Source organism: Pinus tabuliformis, chromosome 9 (assembly GCF_031772625.1).
Source record: "Pinus tabuliformis cultivar Carrire ecotype Pingquan chromosome 9, CPIR1, whole genome shotgun sequence".
Lineage (NCBI taxonomy): Eukaryota > Viridiplantae > Streptophyta > Pinopsida > Pinales > Pinaceae > Pinus > Pinus tabuliformis.
Window position 1 is genome coordinate 1,843,612,783 of NC_142307.1, and position 12,002 is coordinate 1,843,624,784.

The 12,002-nt window shown below is 35.6% G+C and overlaps 1 pseudogene; it reads right to left on the reverse strand.

Annotated features, from left to right (window-relative positions):
- Positions 1-5,273: 5,273 nt before the first annotated feature.
- On the reverse strand, positions 5,274-10,308 carry LOC149156193 (DNA polymerase delta catalytic subunit-like; annotated as a pseudogene).
- Positions 10,309-12,002: the final 1,694 nt, after the last annotated feature.

Here is a 12,002-nt window from a genome sequence, read left to right on the forward strand (position 1 = left end):
ATGCCTCCAGACGCTTAGTATGTGCATTAGTATTAGATAAATATTTAATTCAGACAGGGTGTTAGTAGCTAAGTTCCAACATATAGTTGATCAAGACACAATGTTCTGGCCATAGCTGACCAACAATGCCTGCCTGTAATTGATGAAGAAATCTAAAATGTCCAGGATTAGGATTTCTTTAGAAGGGTAAAATCACTAAAAGCATGATGCTTTAAAAATTTTAAGGCTTACTTCAGGTCTGCTTCAGAGTAGCCTGCATGAAGGGTAAGTGTTTTGTTCCAACATGGATCCTTCCTCAAAGTGCATCGAGCGGTGTAGACAACAACAACAGTAAGCATTGATGGACTGTACTTGCTCATTATGTACTGAAGCAAACACAGTTCAACCAAGAAGAATGCCAGATTTTCCATCTAAATAATAGATAGTACGACTTGTCAGTACAACAGGGTATTATTAGGAATACAATGAAGAAAAGTAATTTAAAACATGAATGCTAGATTTTATGAGGCATTTTTGAAAGTAGATTTGATCAATGCCACACAAGCTGCTTTCAACAATATAAAAAGTGTGTCATTCAAATCTTTACCACTTTGTTGGAATCAACTTCCTTTAGAAACCTGAGGAGGAATACATATGGAGTGTGAACTGTAAGCTTGAAGTTTAGTTGCTTTAATATCGTAGACTCCTGTGAAGAGTTATTATCAATTGATCAGTCAATATGAATGTTTGGAGACTATGTTGCAATCAATGACAAAGAATTATCAGTTAGAGCTAATTACCATGGCCACTATCTGTTCTGACGTGCATTCATTTGGGAAGATCAGATGAAGTCATTGACCTGTAGCCAAGTATAAACCAGCTCTTATCAATATTGTGTTACCTATTATAATATAATTTTTGTGTTGATTCCAGCATAAAGCGTAATCTTCTGTAGGAGTAGATATCGCTGGTGTATGTACTTTTATACAGCCAACAAAGTGTTCTTTTAATTAGATATATACACATCCTTTCTTACAGATGGCAGCAAGTCATCCTAGCTGTGGAGGACAAAATTCTTCATATTTGCTAGCTATAAACATTGCAGCGATAGCAAGTAATGGCAAATTCTTACTTGCAATACTCTGAATAGAAAGGTATCTGTCAATGATGTTCACAGTGAGATACAACGTCTCTGGCATTAATTCCAATTCCAGATGTACCTAAAAATTTTAAGATTTTGATGTCAGGCCTAAGAGATAGACCATATAAATCTCTTTTAGATCTAAGTTTGACAGCAAATGGAAGTTGGAACTAGCATAGGAACGAAGTTGTACCTCCACCAACCAATCAATCACGACTGCCCTCATCTTTGCATTGATCTTAAACTGGTTTCTCATATAATCTGGAGGTACGCAACTCACGTCCTAGGCATACATGAATGCCAAATTTTAGTTAAGGAAAATAAACTTTACCTTCAACCTAACAAGAAACTACAATCATTGACAGAGAAACATACCTCAATTGTCCTGTAGAATTTGTATATATCTTCAACGTATTCAACAACTGCCAATTGGTTTTCAATGTTTCCATCATCAATGCTAGGAAGCACCTGATGGGAATCCCTGAATGCATCCTGAAATACATTCATCAAGATTATTAATCATTTTCAGCCGACTTACATCATAAATAAACACAACACTAAATTGAGGCCATCAAGATAACTAATAATTTTCATCCAACTTACAACATGACTAAACACAAAGCTATCTTAAGGTTATAAAACGTGCTAGTAATTTGGAGTGGAAGGGGTTGGACCGCAACTGCTACAAGTTCTACCTCCTACCTGAAAACATAAAAGATTGTAAGCCAAAGTTTCAATCTTTTAGAAATGGAACATATTATTTCAATAAAAGTTAACAAAAAATAATAAGAAAATAACATTCTACTTACTGCATTAGTTGACAGGACAACTCAAATATTATGGCAGTGGTTTCGGAAGTGATATTAGAAGATTCTACAAAAAAATTGAAATAAAGAAAAACTTTTGAAGATAATTATCACCATGTCTTCTTCAATTACCGCTCGTCCATATCAGGTCCATAATGTCTTTCAATTTCACCAATTGATTTGAAATCAATTCCCTTCCCTTCATTTGCATTAAAAACATCCTTTCAAGGCAATAAGCCCAAACTTCTTAGAAGTTTTATGCATTTGTTGTACCCTTGTCCATACTGAGATGCATCTTGCACTACAGAAGCATCTGAAAATGATCAACATCTTAATAACCACTACTATGTCTTGAACTTTGTAGTGAAATTCTTCTCGCTCAATGAGGATATTGAATTCAGGTACTAAAAATTCATTTAGATCCAATTGCCTAAAGACTTTCCTATTTGATTTTATATTTCTTCTATGTGCTGAAATTATGTCCAATAAAATTTTAATTGAACTCCATGAAATTACGAAGGGTACTTATTTATGCCATTTTTTCATGGTTGTTAACTCTCTGTAGATGCCTTTTACAGCATCCCTGAAGCCCTTTTCCAACGCTGATACAACCTACTACAGCCTACCCAACCTCTGTTTATCACTGTTATTGCCTATTACAAATCACCCAGCCTATGTTTCTCATTGGTTAAGGTCTGTCACAAACTGCTCAACCTTTCTTTCTCCCTACCTGAGACTGTTCTAGGTTATCTGTCTAACTTCTATTTATTGCTAATCAAGGTCAATGACAAACTTCTCAAGCTTGTCATTGAAGAGCTTGAATGCATAGTACATACCCACGTTGCTTGAGTGTTTGCAATTAACACTAGGGGCCTATGGTCCTGTACAACCCTACTCACACTTGTTGAGAGTTTGCTATTGTTTCCCAAGGCCTGTACAGTCCTTCCGACACCTCTAAAAGAGTTCCCAGACATTTTTTTCCTTATCTGTGAAACGTATGCAATTATTTTTCTTGTATATGACTCATTATAGCCCTACCCACAACTTTGTATCACTGCGACAACTTCGTATCACTGTAATGAACAACTACCTCAAGAAGCCTGCATGTTGTTAATGTGATGTACACAAGCCTGAGGAAGTGTGTTTATTGTAGTACCTAAGCCCTGGTGCCGTGATTGGTGTTGTTGTGGCAATTCTACAGCTCTTACTACACTTCTATAGTGATTTGTGGCTAAATAAATACTAATTTTTCCTAGAAAAATAGTAATAGTAATTTTATGTTGACCCATCAAATATTAAATCACAACATTAACTCACAAATAAAAATTCAAAACTAACTACAAACCAACTTCGGGATGTGATGTCTTCATCTTAGTGTTTGCTTGAATCTTCATTGTTGTACACATGCCAACCAATCCTTTGGTCATGCTACCCTTTCTCCAATATGTTGTAAATGCATAAAACAATCACAGAAAACTAAAAGAACCAACAATGAAACAGGGAATACCTAAAGATGAGACAGATTAACATTTTAAAAAATCATTATATCTGTCCAAATCAAAGTGACTCTTCATATTGCCAAGTGACACTTCATATTCCACTAACCTAAGCCTAATCAAAAGCAACTTAAACTAATCTAACTTATTACATAACAACAAAGCTAAGTCACATGGTTTTGGTTCAAGTATGGGTTTGGCAATGATTAGGTTTAGTTCGAATTCGAATTTTTTGATGAGGTTCGGATGAGGTTCACAGTTAGATTCATCTATCTCTCTCTCTCTCTCTCTCTCTCTCTCTATATATATATATATATATATATATATATATATATTAAGTTTAAAATGAAATATAGGATAAAATACTAAGATATCAACATCAATAAACATACAAAATGCTCTCACGAACATGGAAATTGCAAGGATAGATTACAAGCTTGAGTTGTGACATGACGTTATGAGTTTTAATCTATGGACTTGGTCAATGATCATGAGGTTCGATGAGGTTCGCCAAACCTCAAAAAGAAATTAAAGTTTGCCAAACCTGAAAAAAAAATTAAGGTTCGCCAAAATTCAAACCCCAATGTTGAAGTTCAACGAATCTTGTGACATAGCAGCAAAGTACCATTGTGGTACCACGTACTTTATAAATTTGCGTGACTAAAGTACACCCTAAAGGCTATATGACCATCACGCAAACTTTATCATCTGTACTAAAAACAATTAGTCTAACCTTTCTTGGTCCACAAAATTCTTTCACCTTAAGGTTAATATAATTATAATTACACACAACCCTAGTTGATTTATGCACGCCATTATGTAAAAAATGCAACAAGTTTGATTTCTCCTAAAGGTGTTACCAAAATCCTGCTAATAAATGTGAATAGACAACTTATTAAAAGTTAAAATGGCACTATAGGTAAGGCCATGTTCTTGTGCACAAGAAGTTGAAAGTCAGAAAATGTATGCTTCAAGTAGCACACTTCATCAGAAAATGCCCAAAGAAATGAGTGGTAGCATGACTTTTGTTGAGCAGAGCATCACAAGGAACTTTATATCCAATATACCATCCAGAAAAATATTGATATGCAAAGAAATAGATGGTTGGTTCAATTCTATTCATGATCATTGTGAATCGTGATTGCTAAGGCTGATCATCTAAGCATTCTAATTAGCATCATGAAGATGACATACGGGACTCTGAATTTGCTTTGAGGATGGGGAGAAATGTTCCAAGGGCCTTTCTAATATATACCCTTTAATTGTGTGGTATAATTGTCAAATCATCATTAGATTATTCATTTGACGGGTGCAATCATGCAATGACCAGTAAAGTTTTCAAATTAGCATAAATTATTGAAAGAGGGAGAAATATGATGGCTTCTTTGTGCGTAGTGCCTATCCTTTTGCGTCCTTCTCTGGCTCGGATTTGCTCCTGCCAATCTATCTGTATATCCGTCTCTATCTACCTATCCATCCATCCATCCATTCAACTATATGCATGTCTGGATATACATATGTAAGCCTGCAGATCTATGTTTTATAGTGTGTGCTCTCCTAAAATTTGGGATATGCGTGCACATTTCATTTATAGGGTGTGACTTGGGAAGTATGTATCCATTTTGACTTTTCTCCATCTCATTCGCAAGGAGAAAAGATATATCGAACTGGTTAACATTAAATAACAAGGACTTGACAATTACTGTACAATAAATAAACCATGCTCATCCTGATTCAGGGACCAAATAAATTCCCTGGTCCATTAAATCAGAGAAACATACACCAGAGAAAATTCAGGAAAACAAAAATATTCGATAATACAAAAAATTACAAGCTACACAGGCAACATCCTCAAAACTGCCAGTGCTCTAGTTGCACCTCTGCTTCAGTTAGGTCTTTCTGAGCTTTCTTCCTACGATAAAATACTGGGCAGTCATGACTGCAATAATGATAGGACATCAATGTAAGTATAAAAGAGATAGTAATTGTAAAAAAAAAAAAAAACATCCTATTAATTAAAAACAAATACATGATCACACAAATGTTACAAAATACATCCATAATGTAAATTTAAATCATGTTATGAAAATGTAATACTTGAAACATAGCATTCAAAAACCTTGTGCAAAGAACATCTTGGTGCAGAGAGCCTTGGCACTGCTGACATTGTGTCCATAGTTTACCAAAGAGCATTTCTAATTCCCTCACTGAAAATTGATCAAATATTAGTGTCATATGATAGAAAATCTAGGTGAGAACAATAGACACAAGGCCTACTTTAAATTCTCCAAATAAAGAGTAATGGTATTAGAATACCAGCTTACCATTTGCAACTGTTTTCTGATACAATTTTGCTTCTCTTCCTTTGCAATGTGAACAAAGTGTCTGATCTTCTTTGCAACAATGGCAACATGAAATCAAGTAACATCATGAATTTCAGTATGAAGTAACCTAACCAGACATTCTTATTATAAGAAATCTAGACAGTTTCTTACAAGGAGAGCAGGCATGGAATCATGCAACCTCATAGATTTTTCCACATAAAAAAGATGAACCCTAGTAGCTTTCTAAAGCGCCAAACTAAAATAATAGTTACTCTCAATTCTGCACTACTATAAGCAAGGAAACCACATGCAGGACACCCTCTACTTGTATTAACTAAATACCCGATAGGTGTTTTACAACCAATACAACTGAGTTGTTTCTTGGCAAATTTCATAATTCCACTATTTGAAGGAGTTGATATGGAAACTGCTCGTGTGTGACTACCATGAAGAAGCTCCTTGCTTGCATTCTTCAAAATGGGCTCAAATATTCTCAACAGCGGCTACAGAGCAAAAACAAGCACTAATAAAAAACACTTAGCTGGAAAGAATTACTATCTATCAAGATATATTTGAAACACTAGTGAAATTTTCAAAAAGAGCATAAACTGCAAGTGATGATGCTTTGTTCTTTCACCTTGCTTAGTTGATTCTCCAGATAATATTGTGGATCAATAGGGATGTTATTCTCCAGTACGTAAATTGGATCCTCAGATTTCTCATATGCCTGAGCCCAAGTAAACACATTAGTCATTATATCCATAATTACTCTGTAAATTATGCCTCCAAATAAAACATAACAAAATAATTAAAATAACCATTTTTTAGTGCAATATCGAGACTTATGCTGAGCACAGAAGGGGTTAATTATTACCTTGGCACCTTTTGCAGCCTTTATGATGACATATGGAACACGATCACCCACAGTTGGAGTAGTTGTAGCATCCATCTGTAAACCAAGGGCAACTTGGCTTTAAAACACGACATCAATTTAAAAAATCCAACAATGGACTCATTGTCAATAAAAAGCAAAATATTACAAGAGTCTTTAGATGCACTACAATAATAAAAATAGAGAGATAGGATTGAAATGGAACCAGAAGGAATTGCACCATTCATTATACTTGTTCTGAGAAGTTATTTCCAGTATTTACCTTCCGCATGCGCTTAGCTAGTTCCACGTGCGCTGCCTTGACTGCATAGTCATCTCCAGTCTTTGTCAGACCCTAACTCAACAAAGAGATTGTTAGCATAGGCAAACAACAATGCCCTTAAGAATATGCTGATAGCCTTGATAAAGGATATGACTTGCAAACATCTGTTTCTGCTGCAGCTAAACAGTAATCAATTTTTCTCAGGATGAGATTAGAAATGCAGATATATTATATATTGTCATGTTTTGATTCTCTTCAATTGTATAAGAGCCTCCCTTGACACTTCTTCCTCCCATTGCTAGCAGTAAATATTGACTGAATCCCTTCCAAGTACAGAATGTATGGAGAAGGAACATGACAGACTTAAAAATGAAACTTCCATGGCTGGCCCCAACTAGGTATATAGTATATACTTCTAACACTTGAAACTAGGAATATGTAATAAGTGACTTGCTCGCAATGTAAATCTCCTCTTCCCCCTATCATATTTTCTCCATTTCAAAAGTAAAAAATGGTCAAACAAATTTGGTCAGAAACATGCAGAAGGATTCATTGTTCTCACCTTAGTTATCACCAAAAGTGACAAATCCATTCTGTTCATTAACAAGTCAGAAATAATGTTCTTGACATACTGCACTGCACCATGTATGTCACGATCAATGAGTATTTTGTGAAGGCACTATGTAACCAAGTTCTTCACCAACAGGAAATTGTCCCTTCGCACTGTTTCAATGCCTGTTGATATGGAATATTTAAAAAGATCAGGAATATTTAATAATTAAGAAGGCATCAAATAAATTATTTTTCTAGGAGAATTTTGAGCCTTCACAAACACTAAGGCCTGTCTTTGAAACAAAAAGATCAGGTTTGTCACCTTTAGTATCCATTTTTTCATAAGCATCTAGCTTTGTCCACAACAGCCCAACATATCTTTTCTTGCTGATCAACAAGTATGGGTAGTATATTTTTTCAAATTCTAGTTTAATAGGCTGCATAAAAGCATATGTTAAATAACACATTGATTAGATGCCAAAGATGCACCAAACAGATGCAGATAAGCCACAAAAAGGCATAACTGATCATCTTGTCCTGTGCATATTTACAAAGATCTCATGGAAGTGGAATGTCAAAAGAAGATTAGTTTAAATAAGAAAGGTGATATTAAAACATTCATCCCTAGAAAAACATCATTAACAACTCTAGAGGCTTCACGGATATTTAAAATTCTTGATACTATACCTTTGTAAATGTACCACTAATATAATATGAGGCTTCCCTCCCTAGCGTCATGGCCTCTTCTATATTTGGTACACCACACTGTATCATAACTGAATCTGTATCTCCATATACAACCTAGATTCAAATATAAAAATATAATATCAAGCTTTACAGTAGAAATCTTGGTTAGGATCAGATCACCCATTATGATTTCAAGAACTTGGATTATCACCAATACAACAAGTGTACTTCCTATCATTACTGATCCAGTTCAAAGGTTACAAATGCCTTTAGTTGCTAAACAATAGCCTACCTCAGCATTGTATTGGTAACCACCAACTATTGTGAACCTTTCTTCAACTAGCCTCTTTGTATGCTCTATCATTTGACGGCCTGACAGGTGGAAAAAAAATGAGATGATTAATGATATGAAATTTTAAAACAATACATAAAATCGATATTGTCTGATGGAACAGAGAATGTGTCAAAAGACCAAACTAGCCTTGTAATCAAAATATAATACGAGGACCTAAGCATATCATCTTAGTTGTACAAGTACACATGACTAATTAATGCAATTCAAGAACTCGGTCTTTTTGTACAAGATTGTCAATTACAGTTCATACCCAAAACATTATGCCAGGAGGAAGAAAAGAATTACATGGATATAATTGATGCCCACAAATAATCAATGTGAATGGATGATACATGCATATATAGAATAAGAGAGGACTGCAAGCATCTCTATCTTGTAAGTAAAAGAAGCACCAATAACATTACAACTAGGAAAAACAAGGGGAGAGTCAAGGTGTCCATGGATTTAATGTTTTTTTTTTCCATGGAAGAACTGTGAAATTACCATAGCTCGTCACACTCGACGAAATCTCCAAACAGGGCAATTGGCCAACAGTGGCACCAGTAAACCCATAAACTGAATTCGCACTGATCTGCAAGTGCACACAGTCAAAACTATTTTATGCATTTCACCAGCATACCTAGTTTTACTTTTATTCCATGTCCCAGCCATAATTAATACAGACTTGACAAAGCTGTAATTACCTTCAAAGCCAATTGTCGGCCATCCAAGACAGCCTTTTCAAAAGGATCTTTAGCCTCCTAAACAAGATTACAGGAAGTTAAAAGCTGAGATGCTAAGTGGAAAAAATACAAGCATGTAACATGAACATAGGAAGCACTTAGTTCACCACCTTTAGGTTTGCCTTGGCTCTTTTCCTGGCAGCCAGTAACTCTTCTAGGATCTTTTGTAGAAACCTTAATGAATTAATCATAACAGAGCATGTGATGCAAACTTATAAACACATCAGATTACCAAATAACGTCGATAGGCAAAACACGCATAAAACAAACGTAATAATACAGGAGCAAGTGTCCTCCAAGGGTCGGGCCCTTATCCTCCAGGGGTACACCGCTTGAAGTTAATCCAGACTCAGAGATGAAGTAATAACCAAGTTTGTATTAATGCATAAAGCAGAATTACAATAAACCAGTTCTTAGCGAGACTCGATGATCAAAGTTTTGATCTTAAAAGAAATTACATAAAATCATAATCGTGTCTAACTCTCTCCCCGAGCTAACAGTGCTGCCCCTTTTATAAGGGTGACGGTGGAGATGTCTAAGTGCAAAAGTAGATAAAACAACGATCCTTCAGGATCAAGGATCCTGAGGGATTCGTCGAACCATTAGTCCTTAGTCATTTATTTTCTCTCCTGCGCCGCACTGATATCTCCACCTCCTTTTCCGGGCTGATTCGATTTGATTTGCTTTGCCTTGTTTGCATTTGGTCTCCCATCAAAGGGACAATGGTTAACCCGTCCTTGTCCTTTCCTTTTTACGACAACTTCTCGTTTTCACTCCTCCCTGCATAAGGAAATGACAATTGTCAGCGTTTTAGTCTTGCATATTAATCTTACATGTTTTATTATAATTCTTTATCATTTTCCAAGTTCATGATGCAAAAGGTTTGCAAGTTCTAATGAAAAGATACTGAAATAATCATCAAAAACATACCTTCTTTAGTACTCCACAGTCATCAATGTGATCTTTTGGCTTTGTCTTTTTGTCTTGATCGAACTTTGATAACAATGTTTCTGGATGTTTAGACATCTTATGGAGAATCTTTGGAAGAGAAAGAGGCTGTTGAGCCATCCAATCCAAGTCCTTGTTGACCATGTCTTTTTCCTTGTGCTCCTCTTCCTTTTCATAATATGAGGAGTCTTCTCCTTAACTGTCTAAATCATAAAAAAATGTCATAAAAAATAACAACGTCATCCTCACACCCTTCGTTAATGGGTGGAATTTAATCTTGATGCACTATATTTTCTAAGGATTTTGCTAACTCTTCAAGAGTGGAAAAAACTAGGTCTTCCACTATAGAAACTAATATACCAGTACGATTTGTTTATTTCCTCTTAAAAAACTATGGGAGATTCTGCGCTCCAGGAATTAATTCAATGACCTTTACAAACTAATGGGTTATAGGTCAAAGTGCCCAAATTTTTTCGTAACTTCGCATATCAACTCTGGGCCAGGCTGCAAAGACCCTCCTACTTCAAGAATAAGGGTCTAAGTGGTGCTCGAATGATCAAGGTGTGTGGTGTTATCAGCCAAAAAAAACTAGCATTCCTCCTTCTAGCGCCAGAATGTTGAAGATGATGGACATTGCCAACATACATGTGATCTTCTTGATATAAGGTCCCAATTATACCTCACACCATTTGGTGTAGGAGTCCTGTCTGGAATACATCTCGATTATCGTTTACTTAAAGATATGCCTTGGCTTTAGTTGTCAGCAGGAGAGAGAAGCACGTATGTGCCTTTGAATGAGTAAGCCAATGTCCTTTATGACTATCTGATTGCAGATGTATCAAGGTTCTTTCACTGCGAAGGGGAAAGAAATTGAGCCTCTAAGAGAGAAGTAATAGTACTACCCTGATGGAGACACATACAGAAAGAGAAAGTCTCATATGAAATCAAGTGAAATAGTTCACATAGAAGTAACGATCATTACAAACATTACAACAAAATTCCAATAAGTTAAGCATTGAAGTCACCAAAATAGTTCAATTACTCCAGTACAAGTGAAGAAAACATGAATCATAAAAATTCAAAGAATAGTATTAGAAACATTCACAATCCATATGTGAAATTTTGCTGACCTGAAAAGGCTTCAATATTAAGCAAAAGCTCCAAGATACATAAATACAATGGACATCACTAGCTCCAATAGTGGAGCGTTGGAGCCACTACTTGCTACCCAAAAGTACTAACTCTGTCTCTCTAATGCCTTATGGGAGAAGCCAAGGTTTAAATTCCTATACATGAGAAATGATGATCCTTTTATAACTTGAGGCATAGCCTTTTTCGTCCTCATGACTCTTGAATTTCTAAATTCTAATGACCTTTGGACTTATACAACTTTTGGATTTCCAAATGACATTTGGAATTACATTCAAATTTTTGTATTACATGTCTTTTGTACTTCCATGACTCTTTTGTGCATACATGACTCTTGGACATCTGATTATTTTTCTTTACAATGATTACAATATTACATCATAACTTCCACATCAACATATGATGAAGACATGACATGTCACTATCTTTTATGACTGGGACTAATAGTGACTGATGACATGGAATTTATCCAATGGTGACATGGCTACCACTTGTATCTACATTCTTCATGCGGCTTTAATCATCAACGTCCTCACCCTCTAGAGGGTCTTTGATCTAATGGAGTCTTCTAGGTACTTTGATCATCAAGATTCAAGTGTGTTCCTTTTTTTCCATGCTTCCTTTGTTTGTTCCCTTTGCATGATCTTCCTCGTGCATTCTTGCCATGTTGTTCCTAGAATACCTGTATC